Source organism: Tamandua tetradactyla, chromosome 13, assembly GCF_023851605.1.
Source record: "Tamandua tetradactyla isolate mTamTet1 chromosome 13, mTamTet1.pri, whole genome shotgun sequence".
Classification (NCBI taxonomy): domain Eukaryota; kingdom Metazoa; phylum Chordata; class Mammalia; order Pilosa; family Myrmecophagidae; genus Tamandua; species Tamandua tetradactyla.
In genome coordinates, this window is record NC_135339.1 from 65485991 (window position 1) to 65505141 (window position 19151).

At 48.9% G+C, this 19151-nt stretch overlaps 1 protein-coding gene across 4 annotated transcripts in view; it reads left to right on the plus strand.

Moving 5' to 3' along the window:
- NEURL1 (neuralized E3 ubiquitin protein ligase 1) overlaps positions 1-19151 on the plus strand; it is a 63767-nt gene that overhangs the window by 2973 nt on the left and 41643 nt on the right. Inside the window, exons 2-3 of one of the 4 annotated variants that reach the window (XM_077125928.1) lie at positions 10129-10220; positions 14207-14332. The exons of 1 other annotated variant lie outside the window; for it this stretch is intronic. The gene's annotated coding sequence lies outside the window, so the exon portion shown is untranslated. The remainder of the gene's footprint in view (positions 1-10128; positions 10221-14206; positions 14333-19151) is intronic. 2 more of the 4 variants (XM_077125930.1, XM_077125927.1) reach the window with 2 other exon arrangements.

Sequence of the window (19151 nt, forward strand, 5' to 3'; positions counted from 1 at the left end):
CAGAATAAGCTATAAGCATTCGTATGTCTACAGGCCATTGGCTGTTTCCTAGAGTTGGAAGCAGATTCCTAATGATGGAGGAACTCACGTCATCTTTCAGTTCAGCCTTCTCCCTTACAAGAAAAATGAGGGAGTAAGATAGGAATTTGCTCGGATTACTCAGTGAGTCAGTCAAGTGCCAAAGCCATTCTCTGTCCTTCAGGGCAGAAGGTGACTTGGTCCTCTAATGCTCACCAACTGCCCCCTGAGAAGGTCCTGCTCTATCCTTGACTTCCACTGGACCCCAGAGGAGGCCTCAATGATTATGCTTCCTTTTATCTAAAGTTTGAGATTGTCGTGTTGGCAGGTCTCTGTGGCTGGGGTCTTTGGCAAGGGGCAGGAGGGGGCAGGAGAGGATCTGAGGCCCTCCCACCTCTTTTCCCCCACCCCAGTCTCCTTCACTCCTTGACTTCCTACTGTCTGGCCTTGGAAAGACCAAGTTTGAAGAGATCAGCTCTCCTTCTATGGGAATAAATGATGGAGAAATTCTCCCTGCAACAGGCCCTGTTTCCCTGCCATTTTCCTTTTGACTTTGTTTACCAAGATCTGCTCTTCTCTAGTGCCACCTACACACCTCCTGGAGGTGGCCATGGGAATTTTGATTCTGCTCCTTCCAAGCCTGAGATGAAAGTCAGAGCATGACCATGAAGGCCACCTATGGGTACCTTTCCCAGCCTGACTACTAGGACCCAGTTTCTATTTCTCCCACCCTAATAAAGCCATCCCTTTTATTCTATATTTGTTTAGTATTCACACCCAATTCCCTTTTAACTGTTTGGGCATTGGCCTAGGGTCTTCTCTGATGTTTATCATTGGTCATCCAGAATTCCATTCTAATTACTTTGGAGTGGAACTTGATATTGGCTGTGATTCTAAGACTGTCCACTCAAAGTTCTGCTGGGATTGCTACTGTGCTCACCCAGAATTCAGCTGTGATTCTTATCAATCCAATGAGAAAGGGACAATTGTCTCAAATTTTCTCTCCTTCTATAATTGCAATCTCTATTGATTTGTCACATTTAAATTAAAGTAACTGGAAAGGACCCTGGGACTGACTGGAGATCTAAGATCTTAGTCTGGCTGTCAGGCTGCCATCAAAGGGGGCTCGTCCATTGCCTGTCGGGTGGTAGAGTTTGGTCTTCCTAGAGACACGCTGACCTCATTCTTCTGCTGGTGATTCCCACGGGGCTCTGATCAGCATTGGCCAGGGAGTGTCTAGAGGAAAGGTCCATGGTATAGTTCTGGACTTAAGACCAACAGAAGTTACTGAGAGGCTGGTATGTTCTTGGCTCGGGGTTGAAGGCTCCTAGCACCTCTGGGCTTTCATAGGCTGAAGCTCTACTTGGACAGGCAAGGCTGAAACAGCCAGATGTCCCAGAGAAAGTGAACGTCATCAAGTACTTGGTTGGGCTGCTGGAACCCTAAATGTGTGGGCAGAGGTCAGAGGTGGGGGAATCAGGGAAAGACTTGAGCCAGACACGGAGGAAACTGTAGGAATTGGATGCTTGACAAGGAGTGTTGTGAGAGTCCTAGGGTGTGGGGAGGAGAATTGCGGAAGGAACAGACAGCAAAGGCTTGCAGGTGAGAATGAGAGTGTGTATATATTCAGGGTGAGGGGTACAGGGTGACTGAAGCAGGGGATTCATGCTTCGTGGAGAAAACTGCAAAGAATAAAGACCCTCCTCCCTCCCTAGCTCTTTGTTGAATGCCTGCCTACTTTGTTCTGAGTGTTGAGAGACAGGCAAGTGGGAAAGCCTTTGGAGAGAGATATATATAGCCCCAGTGGTTACCCATAGATGAAGAATTGGATGGGTTGTCACTAATCGTTTATTTTTTAATGTGATGAAATTCACCACTTTAAACTGTACATTCAGTGCATTTAGAATGTTCACAATTTTGAACAACTATTACTACTATCTAGTTCCAGAGTGTTTTCATCATCCCAAAAGGAAACCCCTAACCATTAAGCAGTTGCTCCCCACTCTTCCTCCTCCGAGCCCCTGGCAACCACTAATCTGCTTTCTTTCTCTATGGATCTGCCAATCCTAGGTATTTCATATAAATGGAACGAAGTAATATGTGGTCTTTTGTGTCTGGCTTCTTTCACTTAGCATAATTCATCCATGTTCATCCATGTTGTAGGTTGCAACAGAACTTCTTTCTTTTATCTGGCTGAATAATATTCTATTGTATGGATAGACCACATTTTGTTTATCCTATCTTGAGTTGATGGCTCTATGGGCTGTTTTCGCCTTTTGGCTATTGTGAATATTGGTGTATAAGTTTTTGTTTGAACACCTGCTTTCAATTATTTTGAGTGTATACCTGGGAGTGGACCTCCCATCTTTTTAACGGCGGGGCTTTGTTGAATCGGGCACTGCCACAAGGCCTCTGGTTGTGACAGCCACAGGGAGACTGTCTCCTTCCAATGTGATGCCAACTAGACACCTGTTGCTTTCAGTCTCTTTTCCATGATGGCTGAGTCTCCCAGCCATGCTGAAGGAGGGGCTGCTAAGGTGGCCCAGAGGCCTTGATTCTTTGAAGTGGTCCAGTGTGAGCCACAGGAACTTGTCTGTAGAGCCTGAACTTTCTCACTGCCCTCTGGGAGGCGTGAGTCTTCCTAGGACAAGGTCCTAACCAGTTTCCTGCCTCCACGTTCCTGCTGCTAATTCCCTACTCTGTGTGCTTAGGTCCCCATCCCAGATACTTCAACAGCTGCCTTCCTAGCTGGCCTCTCTGCGTCTGGTCTCTCCTTTGATGCTGCCAAAGTATTTTTCCTAAAGTACTACTTCCATCATGCCCCTCTCCCCATCAGCAGCCTTCGATGGCTTCTTATGTCTCTCCTGCCATAACTGGATATTCGAGACCTCAGTTCTACTGCCCAACCCACAGATATTCCCATAGCTCCGGTCTGGGCTCCTTCCTTGTTTGTCATAATACTTATGGATCAGGTGAACTCATCCAGCTCTCTGCCCAGTGACAAAGCAGACAGTCCTGGGGGTACCTAGTGGCCCCCTCAGCCACCTCAAGGCTTCAGAGAAGCTGGTCTGAGACAGCCCGATGTTGAACCCTGAGCTCCCATCCTGTGTACCCTGGTGGTTTTTTAGTTCAGCTGTATGTTTGAACTCTGTTTTGTTAACTTAATGATAACACTTATAATAGCTACTGTGTGTTGATGGTTGCTGTGTGCCAAGTACCACATGTAGATTATTTCTATTAAAAATCCTCCTGACAGCCTACTGAGAGAGTTATCACTGTCGCCATTTTCTAGATGGGGAAAGAGAGCCTCAGAGAGGTTAAGTAACTTATCCTAGATCATACAGTCAGTAAATAGTGAAGCTGGCATTCAAAGCCATGTCCCTCTGACTTAAAATTTCATCACTGTGACCACTATACGATCCTGCCTTCATAGAATTCAGCCTTAGAATTCAGTCTTCTATTTTCCATTGTGGGGAAGAGGCTAGGGCGCTCTCTCCTGGTCTCTGGGCAGAGCCCCAGAGGAGGGAAAGGGAGTACCTTGGTGCTCTTTATACTCCCTCATTGGTCAATTAGAGGTAGGGTGGCTTTGGGTCCAGAATTCCCAGGCGCTGCCCCTTTACTCCCTTCTGCAGGATCTGGCAGGTAGGTCCATCAGCCAGTCCTCAGACACTTTCAAGGGAACTTGCTATTCCTTTGGGCCAGTGTTTCTGAAACTGAGGTTTTTCTACCACCTGCATCGGCATCAGCATCAGCTGAAAGTGTGTCTAAAATCCAGACTCCCAGCCTCAGTCCAGACTGATTTAGAATTTCTTGGGGATTGGGTCCCAAATCTGTATTTTAGTTTAGTATGATCCCCGGTCATTCTGTGGTACCCCAATGTCTGAGAACTGTCATGGCTGTGGGGCCTCAGAACAGTCCCCCTGGCATTCTTGGGGTGGGTGGGATCAGGCAGGGCTTCTTGGAGGAGGGGACCCTGTGGTTAGCTGGAGTCAGAAGACATCTTGATAAGGGGCACGACAGCAAAGGCATGGAGGTGGGAAAATTCAGGGTGTGTTCAGGGACAGTGAACAGCCCCTCCTGTCTGTAATGTGGGTCCCTCAGTGGGGACATTAACAGGTCAGTCTTTGCAGGTTGGCTGGGGTCAGATCTTGGGCCTCAAATATCAGGATAAGGAGTTTAGATTTTATCCTGTAGGTAGTGGGAGCCATGGAAGGCTTTTGAGTGGAGGAGGGTAGTGATTTTATTTAAACAGCAGTAGCAACAGAATATAGGCTGAAGAGAGGAGGGGACAGAGCATCTTGAGCTGTTGGGAGGTTCCTGGAGACCACAGGACTTCTCTCTTAGGCCAAGCTGAAAGGGCTGGATGGGACTGCCAAGCTGACTCTTCATCTAGGGTTCCTGAGGGTGAATCTGGAAACATTTCTGATGCATGGGTATGGTCAGCTGGCCTTGAGATGAGATGACAGGTGTGAAATGTTTAGCAATGTTGAGCAACGTTTCACAAAAAAAGTGAGCTTTAAGAAGCCCAAGTCCTGATGTTGGTCACTGGGCTGAGTGCCTTTGTGTACACTAATTCATTTAATCTCCTGATAAGCCTATGAGGGAGATATTATTCTCTTTTTGTAGGTGAGAAAATGGAGATTAATGCTGTCTAATGTAAACTATGGGATATAGTTAATAGGACAATTATAATAATATTCTTTAAAATTTTTACAAAGGTACCACCTTAATGCAAGGTGTTCATCATAGGGTGGGTATATGGGAACTCTATTTTCAGCATGATTTTTCTATAAACCTACAAGCTTACTCATATAAAAAACCCTGTACTAGGAAATGCTAGAGCTGGGATTTCTAACCAGGACGTCAAAGTCCATGAGGGAGAAAACTGAAAATAGGGAACATTTTCTGCCCTTTGGGATCTCTTTCCTTTACCCTCTGGAATCGTATGTACCCATTTTCAAGATGTGGACATTGAAGCCCAGGCACTGGCTCTAAATCACGGAGACCTAGATGGAGGCAGTATTGGTGAAGGAGGTCACAGAAGAAGGGAAGGAGGGGAAGGAAGGAGGGTGGGAACTGAACACTGCCTAGGGATGCCAGGGTCACCTCTGCCCTAGTGTGCCAGCTGCCTGGGCCTGTGTCGTATTGGTCTGTGACGATCTCATTCCTGAACCCGTACACCCAGTCTAGATGCTAAGGGGCTGCTTCTCACTGAGCTGGTTGCTTTGGCAACCGTGGGAAGGATGCAAGTGGTCTCCTTGGTAACGCCTGGGAAACCTGCCTGCAGGGATGGAGAGAAGTGACCTGGCCAGCTGTCAGGCTCAGGCCTGGTGGCATAGGCAGAGCCAGGCCAGGCTGCTGAGATGCTGAGCAGCCTGTGAGGAGGGTCAGGCTGACAGAGTAGCCTGGGCAGCCTGTTGGCCATTCTCCAGTAAGCAGGAGTCCAGACACCCTGAGGGGCCTATAGGACCTACCTGGCCAGCAGCACTTTCCAGACCAGAGGCTCTAATGGGCCAGCCCAGGAAGTGGGAGGAGATTCAGGGGACTGCAGCATAGCTTCTGGTTGACAGATCTAGCTCCAGGATTTATTAAAAGATGTTTATCGGGGGTCACTACACAGATCCTGCTGCTATGGGAAATGAGCAGGTGCTGAGGCCTGGAGAGGGGGGTTTGGTTAGAGCACAGAAAAGAAGGGCTAGGAGAAGAAGAGGAGAATAGGCATGAGTCACTGGGAGGCAGGTGGGAGGCCTTGGCTTTCTCTCTGCTTCTAGCTACAGTGCTGGCGGAGGTGCGGGCTCTGGCGCTGAGCTGAAGTTCCAAGGTTTAGGGGTTGGGGGAGGGTAAGAGGTGGCTGGGAGAGCTCATTCTTTAGCATCTAATTCTTTAGTTGTTTAGCATCTGGTATGGGCTAGACACTGTCCTAGGCATGAAGATACAGTGGTAGACAAAACAGACAACCTCCAGGGAGCTTGCCCTCTAGCAAGGGAGCAGATGAGTTGGAATATGATAATTGCTAACCTGCTCTGTGCCAGGGTCTGTGCTAAACGTTTCACACCTGTCATCTCATTTAATCTTACAACAACCATGTAAAGTAGGTACCATCATTAATGCCATTCACAGATGAATAAATTGAGACTTAGAGAGGTTAAGTACCTTAACCAAGTTTATATAGCTGGTATGAGATGGAATTGAGATTCTAGCCAAGATCTCCCTGACTTGGAGCTATCTGTTACAGTTGTTGTTGCTGTTTTTTAGTAGACTTCATATTTTAGGAAAGTTTTAGATTTAAAGAATTGTTGCAAAAGTAGTATAGAGAGTTCCTGTATGCCACACACCTAATTTCCCCCTATTTTTAACATCTTCCATTCGTCTGGAACGTCAACCAATCAACCAATATTGATACATTATTATTGTTAGCTGACATCCGTACTTTGTTCAGATTTCCTCAGTGTTTCCCTAGTGTCCTTTTTCTGTACAAGGATCCCGTCCAAGATACCAGATGATTGTTTTACCACATTACAGTTGTCACATCTCCTGAGGCTCCTCTTGGCTGTGCTGGTTTCTTAGACTCTCCTTGTTTTTGATGACCTTGACAGTTTTGAGGCATACTGGTCAGGTATTTTGTAGAATATCCCTCAGCTGGGATTTGTCTGATGATTAGATTGGGGTTATGGGTTTTGGAGAGAAAGACCTCAAAATAAAAGTGCCATTTTCATCATATTATATCAGTGGTACCTGTTGTCAAAATGACTTATCGCTGTCGATGGTGACCTTCACTATCTGGCTGAGGGAAATACCAGGTCTCTCCATCATAAAGTTACACTTTTCTCCCCCTTTCCATATTATACTCCTTAAAAGAAAGTCACCTGGCACAGCCCACAGTTAAGGGGTGGGGGAGTACGCTACACCTTCTTGAGCACTGGGGACTCACTACTTTGAACTACTCTGCTCAAGTATTTTTATCAATTCTCCCCCAAGCAGTTAGGCTTAGAGAAGGGCTATGAAAGAGAAAATTAGGGAGCCATAAAAGGGGGATGGGTTCCTCTGCGGAAATGACTGGAAAGGAATAGGAGTTGATTTCATGTTCCTACAGGGCGTGCTATCAGCATGTTGTCCATGGAATGGTCACTTAGCATCCCTGGCCTCTGCCTAGTAAGTGCCACTGGCCACCCAAGAAGTCATTGGGACACTAAAATGAAAAACCCTCCCGTATTTTTAAAAGCAACCTAGAGGGGGCAGTACTACCCCCATTAGAGAAGGATGAGCTGGGTGCAGAGGGCCGTGGAGGATGTGCCTGGATGGACCAACCAGCACAAACAAAAGCTCCTGCTGCCAAGTCCAGCCAGTCTCGTCCCAGCCCTCCTGGCCAAGGAACTTTCAGCAGAAAATCATTAAGCAATCACTCCCTTGCCTCTTAGTGGAGCCTTGCACCCTCCCACTTATCCATGAAAGTTGACTGCTTGTCTTAAAGGCTGTGTGTGTGGGACTAAGCTCGGGAGAGAGGCTCCTCCCTTCTTGGGAGAGAGGGAAGTGGGAGGGAGGTATAGTAGGCTGGCTTACCTGGATCCCCTTTTGTGGGCCTTTTTTTGGCTCAAATGCCATCCTGGCTGCTCCAGAAGTTGGAGAGGGGACAGAAAAGGGGAACATTGCCAGGGCAGGTTGCTGACTTACGATTAGATGATAGCAGGTCTCCAGGCTCTTGGATTTCACCTCCATTTTTCTGTCTTGGCTTGCCCCAGCCTCTGGAGACTGATGTTCTCCAGGGGGATGGGCCAGTCTATAGCATGCATGTTCAAGTTGGGGTATCCAGGTGCCTCTGAGAGTATGGGGAGGGCCACTCCCCCGATCAGAATGGAGACAAGCTGCAAGAATGTTCCAGATGATTCATTACATGTGTTGTTGCCTACTGTGAGCCAGGCATGGCCTTGGGTACAGAGAATGGAGAGGCGAGGCAAGGCAAGGCATGGTCTGTGCCCTTGAGTTACTCATGGCCCAGGCTGGTCCAATCCAGACATCAGTCTTTACTGGCAGAAGATTCTGGAGCCCTTCTTCTCCTCCGTGTCTGCTTTACTTTCCTCTTCTTTCCCTGATCTTCCCAGCAAGTGTTCCTTTGGACACCTTTCCGAGCATAGAAGGACTGGCAGGTGGTCAGGTGTGTGCATGGCAGCCCTGTGGGAGGGGCGGTGAGTGGCTACTGACTTTGAAGTCCTACTTCCTTTCTCAATCCCTGAGCTAGAGGGGGGAAGTGACTTGCTCAACATCATACAGCTTGACTGGTTCAGGTGGTGACAAGGTCTCAAGACTCTGACGTTGTAGGTTGACACTCTCTGGATGAATCCTTGCCCAGGGACTTTGGAGAGGGTTGAATGCTTGTCCCAGTGAGGATCAGATGCTTGGCATGTGGAATCCTGAGGAGAGCCATTGACAGGCTTCAAGTAGGAGAGTGAGGAGATCAGTGAGATGTTTTAGAAAGCTCTTGGGCTGATGTTTGGAGAGTGGACTGTGAGGCCAAGGGAGAGAGGCAGGGTAGGCCAGGAAGAAGGTAGCTGTTCTCCTCCAGGCAAGAGAGGTATAGGGTGGGCAGTGAGCAGCGAAGCTAGGAGATTGACTTGGGAGATTGTTTGGAAGTAGATTTGATGTACTTGATGAATCTTGGAGTGTAGGGATAAGAGAGGGAGATGTCAAGGAAGTGCAGGCACTGATGTGTCTAAGAATTCTGGCTCTGGGGCCAGTGGTCAGCAAGGTAACAGGTGACCTGGAAAAGCTTGGAGATGCTGGGAGGGTGGGCCTGGTCAGGGTATATATGCCGATGTGTGTATGTGAATTTCCCTCCAGGAGCTATGTTCCCACCAAGAGTGTGAGGTCTTGAGACAGGAGAGAGGGATAGGGCTGTTCCTGAGCTGTTGGTTTCCTCCCTACACATCACCATTGGCTAATGTCCTCTCTGCCTGTCACAGGCAACTCCTAGGAAGGAAGAGGCAGGGCCTCAGCCCCTGTAGTGTGATAAGTACCTGGCTCTTGGCTGGCCTGGAGCGAGGGACGTTCAGTCCCGAACTGGCCAGTTTTTCTTAGGTGGCTCCCTGCCTCCCTGGAGAAGCTGCACCCTACCCCCAGCATGAACACAAAAACCATCAAAGGTGACCATAAATCATCAAGGACAGGCCAGGGCTGCTCTGACTTTCCCAGAGTTGAAATCACAGGCCACAGCCCCCCCACCCTGGGGCTCAGTTCTTATTAAATGATTAAACTGTCAAAAGAGGAAAAAGCAGAGGGACTGGATGGATGGCCGTACCATAAAACAGAATGTGAAAATGAGCTGGAGAGGTGGCACAATGGGTGGGAAAGGGAAAGTGAAGACAGAAAAAGCTTTTTGACTCTGCCTATGGCCGTGGGAACTTTTCAGAGGCCCTGTCCTTTGCATTTGATTAGCATTTAAACTTTCCCTTCCTGCTTTTTCCTCCAGGGTCTCATTTGATTCTCATGTTGAGAGTTCATAGCCCCATTTCTACGAATCCAGATTGTCACTGGATTATGAAAGAGCTGCTTGTCCCTGCATCGTTCCCGGCTCTTTCTGGGCCTCTTCATGGGGCCTCTATGTGTCAGCATTGGGATCACACCGGTCAGGATACAGCCTGGGGTGAACCAGGAGCATGGCAGCCAGGCCCTCTTCCAGCCTCAACACCCCTGGACTCTCCCCACCTCCCAGGGAAGCAGGCTGGCACCAATGGGGTGCCTCCCTCAAGTTGCATGCAGGATGGAGAGCTTGGCTGGTGTGGGAGAGGTGCAGAGGGGCTCTTTTTCCCTCCCCATTGCCTGGCTGACAGATTCTCTGTGGTTGAGGGGATCAGCTAGATCAACCCGACCCTAGAGTTAAGGAGTTGGAGTTGAGGTTCAAGTTTTGGGGGTCTGCATCCCATGCTGGGGTGATGGTTCCATGCCATTTCAGGGACCAGGATTCATGACTATCTCTGAGCTTTGAGTCCAGACAAGAGTCCATTTTGGAGCTCAGGGTTCTAGGATTGGGATCGAGGTTCCCCTTCTCAGGCTTTGATTCTCACAGTGACACAAAGGGAACAAGGGATGGGCTAGCATCCCCTTTCTCTTCCACAGGAGACTTTCTGGGGCCATCTGCAGAGGAATGAGCCAATAGAGAGACTCATGAGCTGGCGTCAAGGACCCCGTCTTCCAGCCCTGGCCTGGATGTAAGACCATGGCTAAGTCGCTCTCAAACTCTAGGTCTCTGGCCACAAGCTTTGGCGAGACAATGGTCTTGGCTCACAGAGCACCATCCACACTCACTTGTTCCTCCCCAGATGGCATTAAGTGTGGACTCCATAGGCATAGATGGTCATGGCTCTGTGATCAAATCCTTGGTGACAGGGTGACAGCACTCAAGCTGCCCCGGGCACTGCCAGCTTGGTCCAATTAGTGCAAATCGGATCTTAACTTGTGCTGAGTGGCCCCTGGGGAGAGGGAGCACGTGTTGAGCAGATATTGAATCTCAGTCCCTGGGGCTTGGCATGTAGCTCTGGCAGGGTCGTGGTAGAGCGGGTTGGGCCGGGTTAGGCTGACAACCTCTCTCCCACGGTGGGTGCGAACCTGCTGTAAACTGGGCTCTAAAAGGGCCTGGCCATCACCCTTGTGCTCTGCAGTGTCCCAGGTATGGAGGGGTTGTGGCATCCTCTCACCCTGGGTTGGGCTGGCACCAGGCTGAGAAATGTCTGTGTTTAAATAGGGCCACCAACCTACTCCCCTTTCCCTTTTGCTCTCCCATTTCCTCCAACATGGATCCTTTTCTATGAAAACAAAGTTGCTGCAAGGGAAAGATTCCCTTACGTTCATCCAGGGCTTTCAGCTTTGTGAAGCCCTCGTGCCTCTTTGTGTCTTGCCCAAGAACTATGAGAGGTTGTTGAGTCAGGTGGTGGTAGCCTTATTTATTGGAGGAACAGACTGAGGTCAACTTGTGTGGACATTTTCAGGGCCCCTTCAAAGTTCCCTGTTTCCACTTGCCCAGGGGCAACTGGCCAGTGGACCTTGAATGGGGGACTCTTGACTCATGATCCAATGCCCCTGCCGTGGGGGCCTCCTTGCACCCCTCCTTCTCTGCTGCAGATAGACGTCCCTGTTTCAGACGTCTTCCTCTTTTCCGTCCAAATGTGGGGCCAGCAGTGAATGGAGCAGAGTTGTCAGGGCAAGGCCACATGAGGAGGTGGGATCCATATCTGGGGTAATTTCTCTAATGTTCCAGAAGAACTTCTCCTTTGGGATGGAGTTCCTTCCCTGTGGCCCAGGAAACTCTGGCCCCTGAGAGTTGGGGGTTGGGGAGAAGGTTTCCCCACCAGCAAGACTGTGCATAATAAATAAATATCAGCTCTTGTTTCCATCATTAGGTTCAACCTTTCCCTATCAGCTTAGACATGACTGCCCCCTATCCCAGGCTAAGTTAGATGTCCTATGCTGTAAGCTCCTGTTGCTGCTCCTTGCTTCCCCCATCAAAGCAATAATCATAATAGTTGTATGTAAAAGATACATGGGGCAGGAGTAGGTCTCTCTTGCTCACCGTTGTCTCACTAACACCAATACCTGACACAAATAGTTGGCACTTGACAAATATTTTTAAATGACTGCAAGAATGGCCTGATTCCTTATCTTCTGTGGATCCTTCAAAGTTGCTGCCATGGCCCAATTTCTTTTCTTTGTTGACATGCCATTTCCTGAATACCTGGATCTGGGGCCAAGACAAGAGAAGGCGAGAGCAATATGGAGCCAAAGGGTCATTCATTTATTCATCAACGGTGCAGATTTTCTTAGTTGCCTTTCAGGTGCCGGGTCCTGTGCCAGCCTCATGATGTTGTGGTGCTGACCACTGGGCTGAGGGTGGTCTGAGAAGAGGAGTCAGTAAGGCTGAGTGAAGTCAGGGAGGACTTCAGGTAGAGGGTTTGTTTTTAGAATGGTGGAGAAACTTGGATAGGCAGAGATAGGGCTTTCTTTTGGTGGTGGGCAGGGAGTGGAAGGAGGCAGAGCTGGCTGGGTGTGGGAATAAGGCCAGGCTGAAGGTGGGTTCGGAACCTGTGGTCACACGAGCACCACTGATCCCAGCTCTGCCCTCCACTGACCAGAGGTTGAGGGCAGGCCATGCCACTCTCCCAGGGTTAGTTTATCAGCCTCTAAGATGGGAACTGTGATGCCTGCCACCCAGGGTTTTGAGAACACGGTGGCAAAGCACTTTGTAAAAGTGCGTACTGGAGGTTTTCAGGGGCCGCCCAGCAGGGTGTGGGAAGCCTAGAGGGAAGGCTTAGATATGGGGGTGAGTGGGTGGGGGGTGGCATGCCTGGGAAAGCAGGAACTCAGTCCTGTTTCAGGTTTCTCTGTTTTGCAAATAATTAAATTCTTATCTCGGGCTTGGTGCATGAGGCAGGTGGAGCAGCTGGGAACAAGGTGCTGTATTGTTCAGGAAATGACTGGGTCCTCTTTCCTCCCCTTTATCCTCCCTCCTGGCTTCCTGGTCGTGGGGCCAGGGCAGGGATGTGTGGACAGCAAGTAGCCTATTGGGGTCCTCCTGTTGCTGGCTGGGCCACTCTTTCTCTGCTTTCTCCATCCACTCTCTAGAGCTCTGTCCGTCTCCCTTTGTGGAGCATTCTCTGTATCTTTCTTTCTTGTCTCCATTTCGCTCTCTTCCTCTCTCCCCTCTTTCTCTTCCCTTCCTCCTTTGTCTTTCTCTCTCTCCCTTTCTCCCCTCACTCCAGCCTGCTTCTCATTTTTGTTTCCCTTCATATTTTCACCTCTGCATACACAAAGGTCCCCTGCCCCTCTCTACACATCTCCCCTGCTCCCAGAGCATATGCCCCCTACTCTGTGCCCCCTCCTTGCTGCCTTTTGAAGTCTCCATCCTCCCCCAGTGGCCCTTCTCTAACACTCCTACCTCGGCCTCCCTGCACTGGGGCTGCTGAGCCTCTCTGAGGGGCCTCAGGGGAGCCCCAACTTCTCCCTTGCTCCGTGCTCCAGAGACAGTCGTTTTTTCATTTTTAGTGCTTAATACAGGGAATGTGAAGGTCTGTTTAGTCTTGTCCAGCTAACATAAACCAGCCGGAACCGGGCCGTGGCGGGGGACTTTGCTGTAAGTTCCCTTATTTGGAATGAAATTCATTGTTTCTCACTGTGAGGCCGTGGGGGCTTTGGGGAGGCCAGGATGGGCCCCCTCTCCAGAGTGTGGCCTGGCTAGCCCCTCCAAGGGTCACCAAGATGTCTATGTAACAGAGTCTGGCCCTAAGATACCTCAGCCTCTGCCACGTTAGCAGACTGTGGACAGGCCTCAAGCCACGCCCAGGATCGTAAGGGATAGAAAATGTCTGGATCATGGTGTCCAATCTTGTCCTTTCGTGGAGGAGTAAACTGAGACACAAAGAGCACAAAAGACCTGCCCAGAGTCACACAGCAAGTTGAGGCAAATGGAGGTCTAGAACCCAGGCTCCTGGTTCCCTGGTTCTCAGACCTCTTTGTGGGCCAGGATATCTCTGGCCTAGGCGTTGGGGATGGTGAGGGGCTGATGAGTCTGGCTGGCACTGGCCACAGGCTCCAAGGCTTCTGGGGAAGTTGCTAAAATGAAAGCCTGAGGCAGTGAGGTGAGGAAGAGGAGAGGAAGGATGTGGTGAGAGGAAGGAAGAGGTGGCTGAGGGGCCCAGAAGAGCTGAGTCTTTGTCCAACTCTGCTGCTGTGCGTATGACCTTGAGCCCTTGAGTCCTTTCTCTGCCCTTGGTTTTCCTCACCTAGCCAATAGGCTCAGTCCCTTTTCAGCCATGCATCCCAAGGAGTTGCCTCTGATAAACTAACCAGCTCACCTGGCAGATTACTATGCCTCCCTGTGCCCAGTTTTCCTCACCTTGCAATGAGGGGTGTGGACTCCTCCTGAGGTTTCTACCTTCTGATGTCTCTGGCCTTAGTCTTGGCCCCCTTGCCCCAGCCTGGGCCATCTGTCCCCGGCTGCTCTCACCTCCTGAATCCTGCATGGGTAGAGCTCAGTGAGCTCTTGGCTACCCAGGACAGCTTTCTCTGGGCCCACTTCTTGGCTCTGCCCCTCCCCTGCTAGAGAGACAGCAAAGGTGTGTGTAGAATATTCTTTCTGGAGGATGTTACTGCTTAACATCCCTTTAAAAAGAGCTTCTCATTTATTCACTTACTCTTTTGACAGAGAACACACTTATTCTTTTAACTGAGGCATAGGAATTACTGAGACTGGAAAAGGAAAGAAGAGATGTTAGAAAATGTGGGCCTGAGAAACCCCAACCAGAAGGCTCCTGTTTCTGGGGAAATTAAGGTAGGAGGCTTTGCAATGCTTACTATGAAAATTTCATTCAGGCTCTTTTAGCAGTTACACTCAGACTTAGTATCCAAGGTTGTTTATAAAGGTACATTAAACTTTTGCTTCTATATGGCTAGTGAGGCACTAATTTACAAAAGATCATCTGGTTGCCAAAAGTAAAACACCACTGAACGAAGCATTTAACTCAGCTTCAAAAGTGGAAGGAGATGATCGATGAACCACATCCACACTGCCTCTGGGCATCTCTGCAGAGTGGGAGCCACTGAAGGTTTTAGATTTGTATTTTGGAGAAATCACTCTTGCTCTACTATCCTGGGGAGGATGGATTTAAGAGGGACAGGAAGGGAGGCAGAAGACCATTTTATGATGGGAGTGTGGTTGTCTAGAAGGATGCCAGCACCTCAGTGACAGTGGTGGTGAAACAGAGGAGGGACCCATGTGAGACATATGTGAGAGAGAAACTGGGAGCACGGGTAAATGAGAGGTTGTACATGGTGAGGGAGAGGAAAGAACCCAAGGTTTTCAGGTGACTGGGAGGTTGGTGATTCTATCTGGATGCCAGGGGAAGATGGTGGATCTGGCTCTTGGCTGAGCTGGCTCAAAGTTTTCATCTCCGCCCTGTCACCTCTGGGTGATAGGACTGAGGGCTCCTGGTGCCCTCTAATCAAGTCCCAAACACTCATGGATCAAATCAGAAGTCAATTTACTATTTCCCAATGAGAAATTTGTTGTCAGATGGACTGGACAGTGTGTTGACTGCCTGGAACTTCCCCCCCTGCTGGATGCTCCTCAAGTGCCTGGTGAACCATGTATACAACCTGAAATTTCCCCTTTTAACCTCATTCAATAGATAATTAAATGCTGTTAATCACATTCACAATATCCATTACCAAAACTCTTCCATCATCCCAAATACACATTCTATACATTTTGAAGCTTAACTCCCTGTTCCCTACCCCCACCCCATCCCTTGGTATCCTATATTCTAGATTCTGGTTCTGTGAGTTTGCGTGTTCTAATTATCTCATATTGGTGAGATCATGCAATCTTTGTCCTTTTGTGTCTGGCTTATTTCATTCAACATGTCTTCAAGCATCTATATTGCCACATGTTTCAGAGTTTTTCAATTAATTGATTAGGAGTTTTCTTTCCTGATTGATTGGTCAGTCTTTGCCTGCTTGTCAAAAATCAGTTGGAATGGGTCGGGCCACAGTGGCTTAGCAGGCAGAGTTCTCGCCTGCCATGCTGGAGACCTGGGTTCGATTCCCAGTGCCTGCCCATGCAAATAAATAAATAAATAAATAAATCAGTTGGCATGATGGCCATTCTAGCCAGGGGAATGGAACCATTGCATTGGATCCCAGTCCTGGCTGCACATTAGAACTACCCAAGGAGCTTTAAAAAACACCATGCCTATTACTGATTATATATGTAGAATGCAATGATCAAAATAGAAATGTTTGAATTTTCTTTGTGTTTTTTGGTATTTAAAAAAAAAAACAACACCATGCCTGAGCCCCACCCACAGAGTTTATCAATTAATTGATTTGGATTGGGGATTGGGCATTGGTAACTATGTTTTTATTTATTTATATTTTGTATGGGCAGACACTGGGAATCGAACTCGGGTTTCTGGCATGGCAGGCGAGAACTCTGCCTGCTAAGCCACCATGGCCCGCCCTTTTATTTATTTTTTGACTATTCAAATAATATTTTATTGTTGAACATTCACATTGAACAAAAACCCTGTATTTTTTTAATTCATCAGGAAAAAAATAGAGAGCAAAGAATATAAAACAAGGAAGACACTAAAACCTATAACAATAGAATATTAACTTTTGATCAAAATCATAACTTTAATATGACTTCACCTAGTTACTATGGGTTAAATGATTTCAGAGAATTTCGTGTCTCTGTGACTCATTGATTGTGTGGAGGTCTTGCTGCCTGGAATCTGTGTGTCTGTCTAGTTATCAGTTTGAGATGACAAAGTATGTCTGGCAATTTCCTCTGACTGTATTAGCTTCTTTTTGTGTATTAGGCAATTGTGTATGTTTCCTAAGAAGGAGGCAAATGATTGAATTACTCATATTTGGAATGGACACCAAATCATTCTGCTCATCCAAGTGAGGACAAAGTTGTACCCTGGGGTGTCCTCAGGCTGAGGACCTCAAGCCTCTGTGGTCTTTGCAAGCATTAGGGAAGTGGTTGGAATAAGGTGAAACACTCTCAGATCTGGGAAGAAATGAAGTTGATCATATGGAGAAGAGGAGAGAACAGGTTGGCTAAAATATACAATAGACAGGAGATACGGATTGAGGAAAGGAGGGAAAGATAGTAATCACATCATGGAAGAAGAAGAAAAAAATGGAACAAGGGAAAAAGAGGCTGGAGACAGAGGAGAACATGCTGTTGAAATCCAGGATGGTTTGTAAGAGAGTTAGTTTTATCTGTAAAATGGGCACAGGCAATGGCTACCTCAGGGGGTTACAGGGAAGATTAAATGAGTTGATGGATGCTTGGAAGTGTTGCAAACTAAGTCACTGACACCTGAGCCTAGGTTACCTCCCATCCTCATCTTTTGGTTGGGAGAGAAAATGTAGCTTCTCCACTGCCAGGAGCAGCCAGAGTAGAGATTTCTCCTGAGCACAGCTTCCTGTTATTAAAATAAAAAAAAAAGAGAGAGAGAGAAAGCGACAGACTGGGAAGCCACAGGCAATTGCAGTGGCCCTTTTTCTTCTTGGAAGGCGTGGGTTTGAAAGCGCTGCTATAAATGGTTTATGCAAACGAGCAGGGGCTCTTCCTCCTGCCGCTTTAATCTGGGAGAGGCTGGGATGGAGCCAGGCGTGTCCGTTTTTAGCATCTCCTCCTTGTGGCCCTACAGTTGGCACTTGGGTAGATGCTCTCGTTGCCTCCAGGGAAGGTGGTCAGAAGAGGCTGCGCCCCTCAGTTTTCCCCGTGTTCCCAGATACACAGGGCTGCTTGGCTTCTCCGCTGTTTCTGCCTGAGTGAGCACCAGCTGGTGCTGCTGATAGAGCTGAGGGAACAGGGAGGGGCTGCCCCTGGGGCTCTGCGGTCTTGGGCTGGGTAGGCTGTCATCTTCAAGGGACGTGGGGCATCGCAGCTGGGAGGGTGAGCCCAGGAGCCTGGAGAAGGGGCAGGTGGGGACCAGTAGAAACCATGAACCATCAGCCCTTGCCTCTTTCTCCCTCCCTCTGTTTCCTTCCCTCCCTCCCTCCTTCTGTCCTTCCTTCCTTCCTAAAATATATCTCGAGCTCTACTGAGTGCCCTCCATGGCAGGTGCTGGGGAGGCAGAGATTAGAAGATACCTGTCTGCCCTGAGGCTGCTCCGAGTAAGAGGAGGGGTCCTTGCCATCTGGCTAGATCACTGCAGAACTGGGGGCTGCATAGAGGGCTGACCACGCCTCGGAGGAGGCAGGTCTAGTCCATGTTGGGGCCTCAAGATGATCTCTCAGGGAAGCTCCCTCTGAGCTAAGAGATGAAAGTAGGGAAGGAGTTTGAAGTTGGAGTGGCCAGTGTGGGGAAAGAGCACCTGGATGGAGGAAGTGTTCAAAGAGCTACGGCCGTGTGAGATGCAGCCATGTTCTAGAACACGTGTGGCTGGTGTGCACGGAGCACAGGTGGGCAGGGTGGGCAGGGTCATGTCACCTGGTGTGGGGCTGATTCACCGAGGGCCTTGCATGCTCTGCAAAGGAGGTGTTTGGGAGACACTGTGAGCTCTGAGCTGGGCAGTGACCTAGCTAGGTTAGTCAAGTAGAAAGGTCACCCTGACAGCCCTGGTGAGGGGTCAGAGGCCAGAGAATATCAGAATAATTGTCTGGTTTGGGGTGATGCTGGTGGCTTGAACTGTGGGGACAGCTGAGGGGTGGAAGGAGGGGATGGATTTGAGAAGGACACAGTGACTGCTCTGACTGGGAAATCCAGGCTACCGTCCAAACTTCCAATCTAGCTGGTAGAGCTCAAGTGGTAAGTCAGGGCACAGCATCCTGGGGATGGGTCTTTTTTGGGTGGGTTTGGGAAGGGGACCAAGAAACAGTGATACCCTGCCAAGAACATGCTGGCTGGTCCTTGGTTTTCCGCTAGATATTGGTGGAAGGGTGGAGAAGAGGTTGGAGGGGCTACTGCTTTAGACAGTGCAGGAATTTCTGATTGTCTCCCCAAGAGACTCCCCTCCCTTATCCCTGATTCAGGGAGCCCTGATTAGGAGCTAACAATAAATGAGTCCAATGCACCCATTTTACAGTTGTGGAAACTGTGGCCTATAAAGGCAATTAATTTACCCAAGGTCACTCAGCTAATTATGATGGGTAATGGCATGACTAATGAAACAGGGACCTCAGAGAAAGACAGTAGCTCACCTCTCTTAAACAGGCCCTGATATCAGCTCTCCTCTGTTCTTCTCTGGGCAATGGAAGTGGGTTTGGCTAAGCAGGATCAAGGTTGTGAGGGTTGGGTTATTTGGTTTATAGAAGGGAGGAAGCTCCCTGGGAAGAGACCCTCAATCCTTGTTTCCCTATATGGAATGGGGGGTGGGAGGCAATTCAGAAGCTGCCTGAGCCCACCTCCTGGAACTTTTAGTCCCACCGGGAGGGAGTAACTGATACTCACATTAGAAGGGGCTGCCTCCCTGAGTCTCCCAAAACCCAAGCACTTGTGCTAGGCTCTTACAGACCTTCCAAAGCCTTGGTCGAATTTTGCCACTGGCTGCAAGACCTGCTAGGAACCCAGAAGTCCTCATTCTCAGGGAAGACCTTGTACTCTAAACTGTGATGCCTGGGGTGTCCCTATCCAG